Genomic DNA, 13,638 nt, shown 5'->3' with positions numbered 1-13,638 from the left:
ACAACAGGAGGAGATTCATGCTCTGCAGAGACTACTACTGGACCGAGGTGATACTATCACACATATGCCTCAGCCTTTACCATCAAAGTTTAATGGAGACCGCCATCATTACAGGGGTTTCCTAAATCAGTGTCGTTTATATTTCCAAACACACCCTGCTGCATTTCCTTCTGAGAAGAGAAAGGTAACCTTGATTCTCGAACTTCTGACTGGAGAAGCTCTAGCTTGGGCCTCCCCATATATTGAGCAGGACAGTGCCATTTTAAAAAATCTGCAGACCTTTTTGACCGCAATGGATCAGGTTTTTGATGATCCCAACCGCTGTGCTACTGCTGAAGCAAAGCTGCATAGTCTGAGGCAGGGAAGACTCTCTGTCGCTGAGTACACAGTAGAATTCAGATGTTGGGTTGCAGATACTACTTGGAACCCTGCTGCGCAAAAGAGTCAGTTTTCTCGGAGGGCTTTCTGAACAGGTGAAGGATGAGCTTGCTAGAGTTGAGACTCCTGATGATCTTGATGCCTTCGTCCAATTATGTATCAGAATTGATCAGAGACTTACAGAAAGGAGGAAGGAGAAGGCTGGGAATGTTTGCAAGTAAGAGTGGCATGCGTTTTTCTGCTACTCCATTTGTTCACAAAGTTGCTCCTAATTCTAACACTCCTGAGCCAATGCAGGTAGATGCAATTAAGAGATCCATTTCCATTCGGGAGAAAGAAAGAAGACGTTCTGAGAACCTATGTCTTTACTGTGGAGATTCTGGTCATTACGCAATTAACTGCCCTAACAAGGTCAGAAGAACAATTGCATCGGTTGATGTGATCACGTCTGAACAAATAAACTCCATTAGCCAGTCCATCTCCCCATTGGTCCAGGAAGAAAATAAAGTAAATTCTTCACTACCTCATTTTGTCCTCCCTATTAAACTTATCTCTGAGGGCATTGAGATTCCTTGCTCTACTATGCTGGACTCTGGTGCAGGGGGGAACTTTATGGACATAGACTTTGCCAAAAACAATATGATTCAGACAAGAAATAAATTAGCCCCAGTCGATATGGAGACAGTGGATGGTTCACCCTTAACTTCAGGACCTGTTACCCATGAAACAGTCCCTTTGGTTCTCCAATTTGAGGCTAACCATCGTGAGACCATCAGTTTTAAGCTGATTACATCACCTAAATTTCCTGTGATCTTGGGCATCCCTTGGTTTTCCACCCATAATCCCTCAATCAATTGGGAAGCACGCGTTATAAATTTTACATCCCCCATTGTGAGGAATACTGTAGAGAGCCTTGTCCAACTCGTTCTCCACAGATTAAGGAAACGCAGTTGGATGTGGTTACAGCACAGTCGTATCCCAAACTGCCTCCACAATACCATGGGTTTCAGGATGTCTGTGATAAGAAGAACGCCGACCAGTTACCTCCTCATCGCCCAAATGATTGCCCCATTGAGCTACTCCCAGGTGCAGAAATACCTTTCGGCCGCCTATTCAATTTATCAGAACCTGAATTAAAGGTGCTCAGGGAGTGGCTTGATGAGAATTTAGAGAAGGGGTTTATTAGACACTCAACATCCCCTGCTGGAGCAGCCTTGTACTTTGTTGAAAAGAAAGACTCTACCTTACGTCCATGCATTGATTACATGGTTGTGCCTTCAACAGCCGATATCTCGCTCGTCTCTCCTGCTGCCGTCCGTATCTCTGCTATCATCCGTTATCGACACTTGGCTTGTTCCTCGACTACGCTTTTGCCTAATCCCGACCTGCAACTACTTGTTACCGACCTTTGGCTATTCCTAGACTAAGCTTCTGCTTGATCCTGACCTGCTAGATCTGCTACTGGACCCTGGCTTGCTCACCTCCTGGTGGGGCGATCCTGAGGACCGCAAAATCCATCTCCACCATCAGGAGCGCTGGTGAAGACCGGTTAGTACTTAGACTCCGCACCTCAGGTGAGCCTGCGTCATCTGCCAGTGTGACCTGCCCGTGTTCCCATCCAGCTGGTTCCTGTGTAAGCTGCTATAGCTATTGGTCTTCGAGCCTGACCCCAGATCGTGACACGTAGTGTACTCCTGAACTCTGTAATTTGTATATTAAGCACTCCTGTACTCTGCACTCTGTACGTAGCACACCCCTAAAACCCTACACTATGAACAAAGTGTACTCCTGAACTCTGTACTCTGTACATTAAGCACTCCTGTACTCTGAACTCTGTATGTAGCACACCCCTAAACCCTACGCTGTGAATGTAGTGTACTCCTGAACTCTGTACTCTGTACATTAAGCACTCCTGAACTCTGCACTCTGTACGTAGCACACCCCTAAAACCCTACACTATGAACAAAGTGTACTCTTGAACTCTGTACTCTGTACATTAAGCACTCCTGTACTCTGAACTCCGTATGTAGCACACCCTTAACCCTACGCTATGAATGTAGTGTACTCCTGAACTCTGTACTCTGTACATTAAGCACTCCTGTACTCTGCACTCCGTATGTAGCACACCCCTAAACCCTACACTATGAAAAAAGTGTACTCCTGAACTCTGTACATTAAGCACTCCTGAACTCTGAACTCTGTAGGTAGCACACCCCTAAACCCTACACTATAAACTTAGTGTACTCCTGAACTCTGTACATTAAGCACTCCTGAACTCAGCACCCTGTACGTAGCACACCACTAAACCCTACACTATGTACAAAGTGAGCTCCTGAACTCTGTATATTAAGTACTCCTGAACACTGCACTCTGTATGTAGCACACCTCTAAATCCTACACTATGAACAAAGAGTACTCCTGAACTCTGTACTCTGTACATTAAGCACTCCTTAACTCTGCACCCTGTACGTAGCACACCACTAAACCCTACACTATTAACATAGTGTACTCCTGAACTCTGTACTCTGTAAATTAAGCACTTCTGTACTCTGAACTCTATATGTAGCACACCCCTAAACCCTACACTATGTATGCAGTGTACTCCTAAACTCTGTACTCTTTACATTAAGCACTCCTGAACTCTGCACCCTGTACGGAGAACACCCCTAAGCCCTACACTATTACCTTAGTGTACTCCTAAATTCTGCACCCTGTACGTAGAACACCCCTAAGCCCTACACTATTACCATAGTGTACTCCTGAACTCTGTGCTCTGTACATAAAGCACTCCTGTACTGTTTACTCTGTATGTAGCACACTCCTTAACCCTACACTATGCAAAAAGTGTACTCCTGAACTCTATACTCTGGACATTAAGCACTCCTGAACTCTGCACTCTGTACGTAGCACACCTCTAAACCCTACACTATGAACATAGTGTACTCCTGAACTCTGCACTCTGTACATTAAGCGCTCCTGTACTCTGCACCCTGTACGTAGCACACCACTAAACCTTACACTATGCACGTAGTGTACTCCTGAACTCTGTACTCTGTAAATTAAGCACTCCTGTACTCTGCACTCTATACGTAGCACACCCATAAACCCTACACTATTACCGTAGTGTACTCCTGAACTCTGTACTCTGTACATTAAGCACTCCTGAACTCTGCACCCTGTACGTAGCACACCCCTAAACCCTACACTATGAAAAAAGTGTACTCCTGAACTTTGTACATTAAGCACTCCTGTACTCTGCACTCTGTATGTAGCACACCCCTAAAACCCTACACTATGAAAAAAGTGTACTCCTGATCTCTGTACTCTGTATATTAAGCACTCCTGAACCCTGCACTCTGTACATAGCCCACCCCTAAACCCTACACTATTACCGTAGTGTACTCCTGAGCTCTGTACTCTGTACATTAAGCACTCTTGAACTCTGCACTATGTACGTAGCACACCTCTAAACCCTACACTATGTATGCAGTGTAGTCCTGAACTCTGTACTCTTTACATTAAGCACTCCTGAACTCTGCACCCTGTACGTAGCACACCCCTAAGCCCTACACTAACAACGTAGTCTACTCCTGAACTCTGTTCTCTGTACATTAAGCACTCTTGTACTCGGCACTCTGTACGTAGCACACCCCTAAACCCTACACTATGAAAAAAGTGTACTCTTGAACTCTGCACCCTGTACATAGCACACCCCTAAAACCTACACTATTACCGTAGTGTACTCCTGAACTCTTTACTCTGTACATTAAGCACTCCTGAACTCTGCACTATGTAAGTAGCACACCGCTTAACCCTACAGTATGTATGCAGTGTACTCCTGAACTCTGTACTCTTTACATTAAGCACTCCTGAACTCTGCAACCTGTACGTAGCACACCCCTAAGCCCTACACTAACAACGTAGTGTACTCCTGAACTCTGTACTCTGTACATTAAGCACTCCTGTACTCTGCACTCTGTATGTAGCACAGCACTAAACCCTACACTATGAACAAAGTGTGCTCCTGAACTCTGTACTCTATACATTCAGCACTCCTGTACTCTGCCCTCTGTACGTAGCACACCCCTAAACCCTACACTATGAACAAAGTGTACTCCTGAACTCTGTACTCTGTACATTAAGCACTCCTGAACTCTGCACCCTGTATGTAGCACACCCCTAAAATCCTACACTATGAAAAAAGTGTACTCCTGAACTCTGTACTCTGTACATTAAGCACTCATGTACTCTGCACTCTGTACGTAGCACACCACAAAACCCTACACTATGAACAAAGTGTACTCCTGAACTCTGTACTCTGTACATTATGCCCTCCTAAACTCTGCACTCTGTATGTAGCACACCCCTAAACCCTACTCTGTGTATGCAGTGTACTCCTGAACTCTGTACTCTGTACATTAAGCACTCCTGAACTCTGCACCCAGTACGTAGCACACCCCTAAACCCTATTCTATGAAAAAAGTGTACTCCTGAACTTTGTACATTAAGCACTCCTGTACTCTGCACTCTGTATGTAGCACACCCCTAAAACCCTACACTATGAAAAAAGTGTACTCCTGAACTCTATACTCTGTATATTAAGCACTCCTGAACTCTGCACTTTGTACATAGCACACCCCTAAACCCTACACTATTACCGTAGTGTACTCCTGAACTCTGTACTCTGCACATTAAGCACTCCTGAACTCTGCACTATGTACGTAGCACACCTCAAAACCCTACACTATGTATGCAGTGTATTCCTGAACTCTGTACTCTTTACATTAAGCACTCCTGAACTCTGCACCCTGTACGTAGCACACCCCTAAGCTCTACACTAACAACGTATTGTACTCCTGAACTCTGTACTGTGTACATTAAGCACTCTTGCACTCTGCACTCTGTACGTAGCACACCCCTAAACCCTACACTATGAAAAAAGTGTACTCCTGAACTTTGTACATTAAGCACTCCTGAACTCTGCACTCTGTATGTAGCACACCCCTAAACCCTACTCTGTGTATGCAGTGTACTCCTGAACTCTGTACTCTGTACATTAAGCACTCCTGAACTCTGCACCCTGTATGTAGCACACCTCTTAAACCCTACACTATGAACAAAGTGTACTCCTGAACTCTGTACTCTGTACATTAAGCACTCCTGAACTCTGCAACCTGTACGTAGCACACCCCTAAACCCTACACAATGAAAAAAGTGTACTCCTGAACTTTGTACATTAAGCACTCCTGAACTCTGCACTCTGTATGTAGCACACCCCTAAACCCTACTCTGTGTATGCAGTGTACTCCTGAACTCTGTACTCTGTACATTAAGCACTCCTGAACTCTGCAACCTGTAAGTAGCACACCCCTAAACCCTACAAAATGAAAAAAGTGTACTCTTGAACTTTTTACATTAAGCACTCCTGAACCCTGCACTCTGTACATAGCCCACCCCTAAACCCTACACTATTACCGTAGTGTACTCCTGAACTCTGTACTCTGTACATTAAGCACTCCTGAACTCTGCACTATGTACGTATCACACCTCTAAACCCTACACTATGTATGCAGTGTAGTCCTGAACTCTGTACTCTTTACATTAAGCACTCCTGAACTCTGCACCCTGTACGTAGCACACCCCTAAGCCCTACACTAACAACGTAGTGTACTCCTGAACTCTGTTCTCTGTACATTAAGCAATCTTGTACTCTGCACTCTGTACGTAGCACACCCCTAAACCCTACACTATGAAAAAAGTGTACTCTTGAACTCTGTACTCTGTATATTAAGCACTCCCAAACTCTGCACCCTTTACATAGCACACCTCTAAACCCTACACTATTACCGTAGTGTACTCCTGAACTCTGTACTCTGTATATTAAGCACTCCTGAACTCTGCACTATGTAAGTAGCACACCGCTAAACCCTACAGTATGTATGCAGTGTACTCCTGAACTCTGTACTCTTTACATTAAGCACTCCTGAACTCTGCAACCTGTACGTAGCACACCCCTAAGCCCTACACTAACAACGTAGTGTACTCCTGAACTCTGTACTCTGTACATTAAGCACTCCTGTACTCTGCACTCTGTATGTAGCACACCACTAAACCCTACACTATGAACAAAGTGTACTCCTGAACTCTGTACTCTGTACATTAAGCACTCCTGAACTCTGCACTCTGTATTTAGCACACCCCTAAACCCTACACTATGAACAAAGTGTGCTCCTGAACTCTGTACTTTGTACATTCAGCACTCCTGAACTCTGCACCCTGTACGTAGCACACCCCTAAACCCTACACTATGAAAAAAGTGTACTCCTGAACTTTGTACATTAAGCACTCCTGAACTCTGCACTCTGTACATAGCACACCCCTAAACCCTACACTATTACCGTAGTGTACTCCTGAACTCTGTACTCTGTACATTAAGCACTCCTGAACTCTGCACTCTGTACATAGCACACCCCCAAACCCTGCACTATTACCGTAGTGTACTCCTGAACTCTGTACTCTTTACATTAAGCACTCCTGAACTCTACACCCTGTACGTAGCACACCCCTAAACCCTGCACTATTACCGTAGTGTACTCCTGAACTCTGTACTCTTTACATTAAGCACTCCTGAACTCTGCACCCTGTACGTAGCACACCCCTAAGCCCTACACTATCAACGTAGTGTACTCCTGAACTCTGTACATTAAGCACTCTTGTACTCTGCACTCTGTACACCCCTAAAACCAACACTATGAAAAAAGTGTACTCCTGAACTTTGTACTTTGTACATTAAGCACTCCTGTACTCTGCACTCTGTATGTAGCACACCCCTAAAACCCTACACTATGAAAAAAGTGTACTCTTGAACTCTGTACTCTGTATATTAAGCACTCCCGAACTCTGCACCCTGTACATAGCACACCCCTAAACCCTACACTATTACCGTAGTGTACTCCTGAACTCTGTACATTAAGCACTCCTGAACTCTGCACTATGTAAGTAGCACACCGCTAAACCCTACACTATGTATGCAGTGTACTCCTGAACTCTGTACTCTTTACATTAAGCACTCCTGAACTCTGCACCCTGTACGTAGCACACCCCTAAGCCCTACACTAACAATGTAGTGTACTCCTGAACTCTGTACTCTGTACATTAAGCATTCTTGTACTCTGCACTCTGTACGTAGCACACCCCTAAACCCTACACTATGAACAAAGTGTACTCCTGAACTCTGTACTCTGTACATTAACCACTTAAGCCCCGGAGGATTTGGCTGCTAAAAGACCAGGGTTTTTTTTGCGATTTTTTACTGCATGATTTTAACGGACAATTGCGCGGTCGTGCGACGTTGTACCTAAACGAATTTCACGTTCTTTTTTTCCTACAAACAGAGCTTTCTTTTGGTGGTATTTGATCACCTGTGCGATTTTTTTGATCATGCGCTATAAACAAAAAAAGAGCGTCAATTTTGCAAAAATAACAATATTTTTCACATTTTTTTATATGAAATTCCCCCCCCCCCCCCCCAAAAAATGTAAAAATCTAAATTTTTTAACATTTTCGGCCAATTTGTTTTATGCTACATATGTTTGGTAAAAAAAATCGCAAAAAGCGTATTTTGATTGGTTTGCGCAAAAGTTATCGCATTTACTAACAAAGGGAAAGATTTTTGTCATTTTTGATGTTTTTTTTTAAACGCATAATGGCGGCGATCTGCGATTTTTTTTTTTCGGTACTGCGACATTGCGGCGGACAGATCGGACCCTTGACTGACATTTTTGACACTTTTGGGGTTACCAGTGACATTACTGCAGTAATCAGTGCTATATATTTGCACTGTTACTGTAAAAATGACACTGGCAGGGAAGGGGTTAACTTTTTTGGAGAGGGAGGGGTTAAGTGTGTCCTAGGGGCGTGATTCTAACTGTATAGGGACATTGCTATTGGTGTAAAAACAAAGATCAACGGTCCTACATAGTAGAACCGTCTGATCTTCATTTTTACACCGGGGAGAATGACAGGCGGCTTGTTTACATAAGCCGCTCCGCCTTTCTCCCTTCACCGGAGCGATCGTAGTGTGACCGGCGGACATCGAGTCCGCCGGTCACACGCACTGACTTGTCTGTGAATGAGCCGCCCGCAATTGGCTCTCAAGTCAGTGACAGGCGAGTGACGTATCCATACGTCACTCTGCCTGGCCGGGGCTGACCGCCGCAGTATATAGTCGTGCGGCGGTCGGCAACCGGTTAAGCACTCCTGAACTCTGCACTCTGTATGTAGCACACCCCTAAACCCTACTCTGTGTATGCAGTGTACTCCTGAACTCTGTACTCTGTACATTAAGCACTCCTTAACTCTGCACCCTGTACGTAGCACACCACTAAACCCTACACTATTAACATAGTGTACTCCTGAACTCTGTACTCTGTAAATTAAGCACTTCTGTACTCTGAACTCTATATGTAGCACACCCCTAAACCCTACACTATGTATGCAGTGTACTCCTAAACTCTGTACTCTTTACATTAAGCACTCCTGAACTCTGCACCCTGTACGGAGAACACCCCTAAGCCCTACACTATTACCTTAGTGTACTCCTAAATTCTGCACCCTGTACGTAGAACACCCCTAAGCCCTACACTATTACCATAGTGTACTCCTGAACTCTGTGCTCTGTACATAAAGCACTCCTGTACTGTTTACTCTGTATGTAGCACACTCCTTAACCCTACACTATGCAAAAAGTGTACTCCTGAACTCTATACTCTGGACATTAAGCACTCCTGAACTCTGCACTCTGTACGTAGCACACCTCTAAACCCTACACTATGAACATAGTGTACTCCTGAACTCTGCACTCTGTACATTAAGCGCTCCTGTACTCTGCACCCTGTACGTAGCACACCCCTAAACCCTACACTATGAAAAAAGTGTACTCCTGAACTTTGTACATTAAGCACTCCTGTACTCTGCACTCTGTATGTAGCACACCCCTAAAACCCTACACTATGAAAAAAGTGTACTCCTGATCTCTGTACTCTGTATATTAAGCACTCCTGAACCCTGCACTCTGTACATAGCCCACCCCTAAACCCTACACTATTACCGTAGTGTACTCCTGAGCTCTGTACTCTGTACATTAAGCACTCTTGAACTCTGCACTATGTACGTAGCACACCTCTAAACCCTACACTATGTATGCAGTGTAGTCCTGAACTCTGTACTCTTTACATTAAGCACTCCTGAACTCTGCACCCTGTACGTAGCACACCCCTAAGCCCTACACTAACAACGTAGTCTACTCCTGAACTCTGTTCTCTGTACATTAAGCACTCTTGTACTCGGCACTCTGTACGTAGCACACCCCTAAACCCTACACTATGAAAAAAGTGTACTCTTGAACTCTGCACCCTGTACATAGCACACCCCTAAACCCTACACTATTACCGTAGTGTACTCCTGAACTCTTTACTCTGTACATTAAGCACTCCTGAACTCTGCACTATGTAAGTAGCACACCGCTTAACCCTACAGTATGTATGCAGTGTACTCCTGAACTCTGTACTCTTTACATTAAGCACTCCTGAACTCTGCAACCTGTACGTAGCACACCCCTAAGCCCTACACTAACAACGTAGTGTACTCCTGAACTCTGTACTCTGTACATTAAGCACTCCTGTACTCTGCACTCTGTATGTAGCACAGCACTAAACCCTACACTATGAACAAAGTGTGCTCCTGAACTCTGTACTCTATACATTCAGCACTCCTGTACTCTGCCCTCTGTACGTAGCACACCCCTAAACCCTACACTATGAACAAAGTGTACTCCTGAACTCTGTACTCTGTACATTAAGCACTCCTGAACTCTGCACCCTGTATGTAGCACACCCCTAAAATCCTACACTATGAAAAAAGTGTACTCCTGAACTCTGTACTCTGTACATTAAGCACTCATGTACTCTGCACTCTGTACGTAGCACACCACAAAACCCTACACTATGAACAAAGTGTACTCCTGAACTCTGTACTCTGTACATTATGCCCTCCTAAACTCTGCACTCTGTATGTAGCACACCCCTAAACCCTACTCTGTGTATGCAGTGTACTCCTGAACTCTGTACTCTGTACATTAAGCACTCCTGAACTCTGCACCCAGTACGTAGCACACCCCTAAACCCTATTCTATGAAAAAAGTGTACTCCTGAACTTTGTACATTAAGCACTCCTGTACTCTGCACTCTGTATGTAGCACACCCCTAAAACCCTACACTATGAAAAAAGTGTACTCCTGAACTCTATACTCTGTATATTAAGCACTCCTGAACTCTGCACTCTGTACATAGCACACCCCTAAACCCTACACTATTACCGTAGTGTACTCCTGAACTCTGTACTCTGCACATTAAGCACTCCTGAACTCTGCACTATGTACGTAGCACACCTCAAAACCCTACACTATGTATGCAGTGTATTCCTGAACTCTGTACTCTTTACATTAAGCACTCCTGAACTCTGCACCCTGTACGTAGCACACCCCTAAGCTCTACACTAACAACGTATTGTACTCCTGAACTCTGTACTGTGTACATTAAGCACTCTTGCACTCTGCACTCTGTACGTAGCACACCCCTAAACCCTACACTATGAAAAAAGTGTACTCCTGAACTTTGTACATTAAGCACTCCTGAACTCTGCACTCTGTATGTAGCACACCCCTAAACCCTACTCTGCGTATGCAGTGTACTCCTGAACTCTGTACTCTGTACATTAAGCACTCCTGAACTCTGCACCCTGTATGTAGCACACCTCTTAAACCCTACACTATGAACAAAGTGTACTCCTGAACTCTGTACTCTGTACATTAAGCACTCCTGAACTCTGCAACCTGTACGTAGCACACCCCTAAACCCTACAAAATGAAAAAAGTGTACTCTTGAACTTTTTACATTAAGCACTCCTGAACCCTGCACTCTGTACATAGCCCACCCCTAAACCCTACTCTGTGTATGCAGTGTACTCCTGAACTCTGTACTCTGTACATTAAGCACTCCTGAACTCTGCACTATGTACGTATCACACCTCTAAACCCTACACTATGTATGCAGTGTAGTCCTGAACTCTGTACTCTTTACATTAAGCACTCCTGAACTCTGCACCCTGTACGTAGCACACCCCTAAGCCCTACACTAACAACGTAGTGTACTCCTGAACTCTGTTCTCTGTACATTAAGCAATCTTGTACTCTGCACTCTGTACGTAGCACACCCCTAAACCCTACACTATGAAAAAAGTGTACTCTTGAACTCTGTACTCTGTATATTAAGCACTCCCAAACTCTGCACCCTTTACATAGCACACCTCTAAACCCTACACTATTACCGTAGTGTACTCCTGAACTCTGTACTCTGTATATTAAGCACTCCTGAACTCTGCACTATGTAAGTAGCACACCGCTAAACCCTACAGTATGTATGCAGTGTACTCCTGAACTCTGTACTCTTTACATTAAGCACTCCTGAACTCTGCAACCTGTACGTAGCACACCCCTAAGCCCTACACTAACAACGTAGTGTACTCCTGAACTCTGTACTCTGTACATTAAGCACTCCTGTACTCTGCACTCTGTATGTAGCACACCACTAAACCCTACACTATGAACAAAGTGTACTCCTGAACTCTGTACTCTGTACATTAAGCACTCCTGAACTCTGCACCCTGTATGTAGCACACCCCTAAACCCTACTCTGTGTATGCAGTGTACTCCTGAACTCTGTACTCTGTACATTAAGCACTCCTGAACTCTGCACCCTGTATGTAGCACACCCCTAAACCCTACACTATGAAAAAAATGTACTCCTGAACTCTGCACTCTGCATGTTGCACACTCCTAAATCCTACACTATGAACGTACTGTACTCAGGAGTGCTTAACCGGCAACCGGTTAAGCACTCCTGAACTCTGCACTCTGTATGTAGCACACCCCTAAACCCTACTCTGTGTATGCAGTGTACTCCTGAACTCTGTACTCTGTACATTAAGCACTCCTGAACTCTGCACCCTGTATGTAGCACACCCCTAAACCCTACACTATAAACGTAGTGTACTCCTGAACTCTGTACTCTGTACATTAAGCGCTCCTGTACTCTGCACTCTGTACGTAGCACACCTCTAAACCCTACACTATGTATGCAGTTTACTCCTGAACTCTGTACTCTTTACATTATGCACTCCTGAACTCTGCACTCCGTATGTAGCACACCCCTAAACCCTACACTATGAAAAAAGTGTACTCCTGAACTCTGCACTCTGCATGTTGCACACTCCTAAATCCTACACTATGAACGTACTGTACTCCTGAACTCAGTACTTTATACATTAAACACTCCTGTACTATGCACTCTGCATGTAGCACTCCCCTAAACCCTACATTATTACTGTAGTGTACTCCTCACCTCTGTCCTCTGTATATTAAGCACTCCTGAACTCTGCACTCTCTACGTAGCACACCCCTAAACCCTACACTATTACCTTAGTGTACTCCTGAACTCTGTACTCTGTACATTAAGCACTCCTGAACTCTGCACTCTGTACGTAGCACACCCCTAAACCCTACACTATTACCGTAGTGTACTTCTGAACTCTGTACTCTGTACATTAAGCACTCCTGAACTCTGCACTATGTAAGTAGCACACCGCTTAACCCTACAGTATGTATGCAGTGTACTCCTGAACTCTGTACTCTTTACATTAAGCACTCCTGAACTCTGCAACCTGTACGTAGCACACCCCTAAGCCCTACACTAACAACGTAGTGTACTCCTGAACTCTGTACTCTGTACATTAAGCACTCCTGTACTCTGCACTCTGTATGTAGCACAGCACTAAACCCTACACTATGAACAAAGTGTGCTCCTGAACTCTGTACTCTATACATTCAGCACTCCTGTACTCTGCCCTCTGTACGTAGCACACCCCTAAACCCTACACTATGAACAAAGTGTACTCCTGAACTCTGTACTCTGTACATTAAGCACTCCTGAACTCTGCACCCTGTATGTAGCACACCCCTAAAATCCTACACTATGAAAAAAGTGTACTCCTGAACTCTGTACTCTGTACATTAAGCACTCATGTACTCTGCACTCTGTACGTAGCACACCACAAAACCCTACACTATGAACAAAGTGTACTCCTGAACTCTGTACTCTGTACATTATGCCCTCCTAAACTCTGCACTCTGTATGTAGCACACCC

The sequence above is a fragment of the Pelophylax lessonae genome (assembly GCF_965119305.1).
Source record: "Pelophylax lessonae genome assembly, chromosome: 7".
Classification (NCBI taxonomy): Eukaryota; Metazoa; Chordata; class Amphibia; order Anura; family Ranidae; genus Pelophylax; species Pelophylax lessonae.
Note: the sequence above shows the minus strand (reverse complement) of the source record.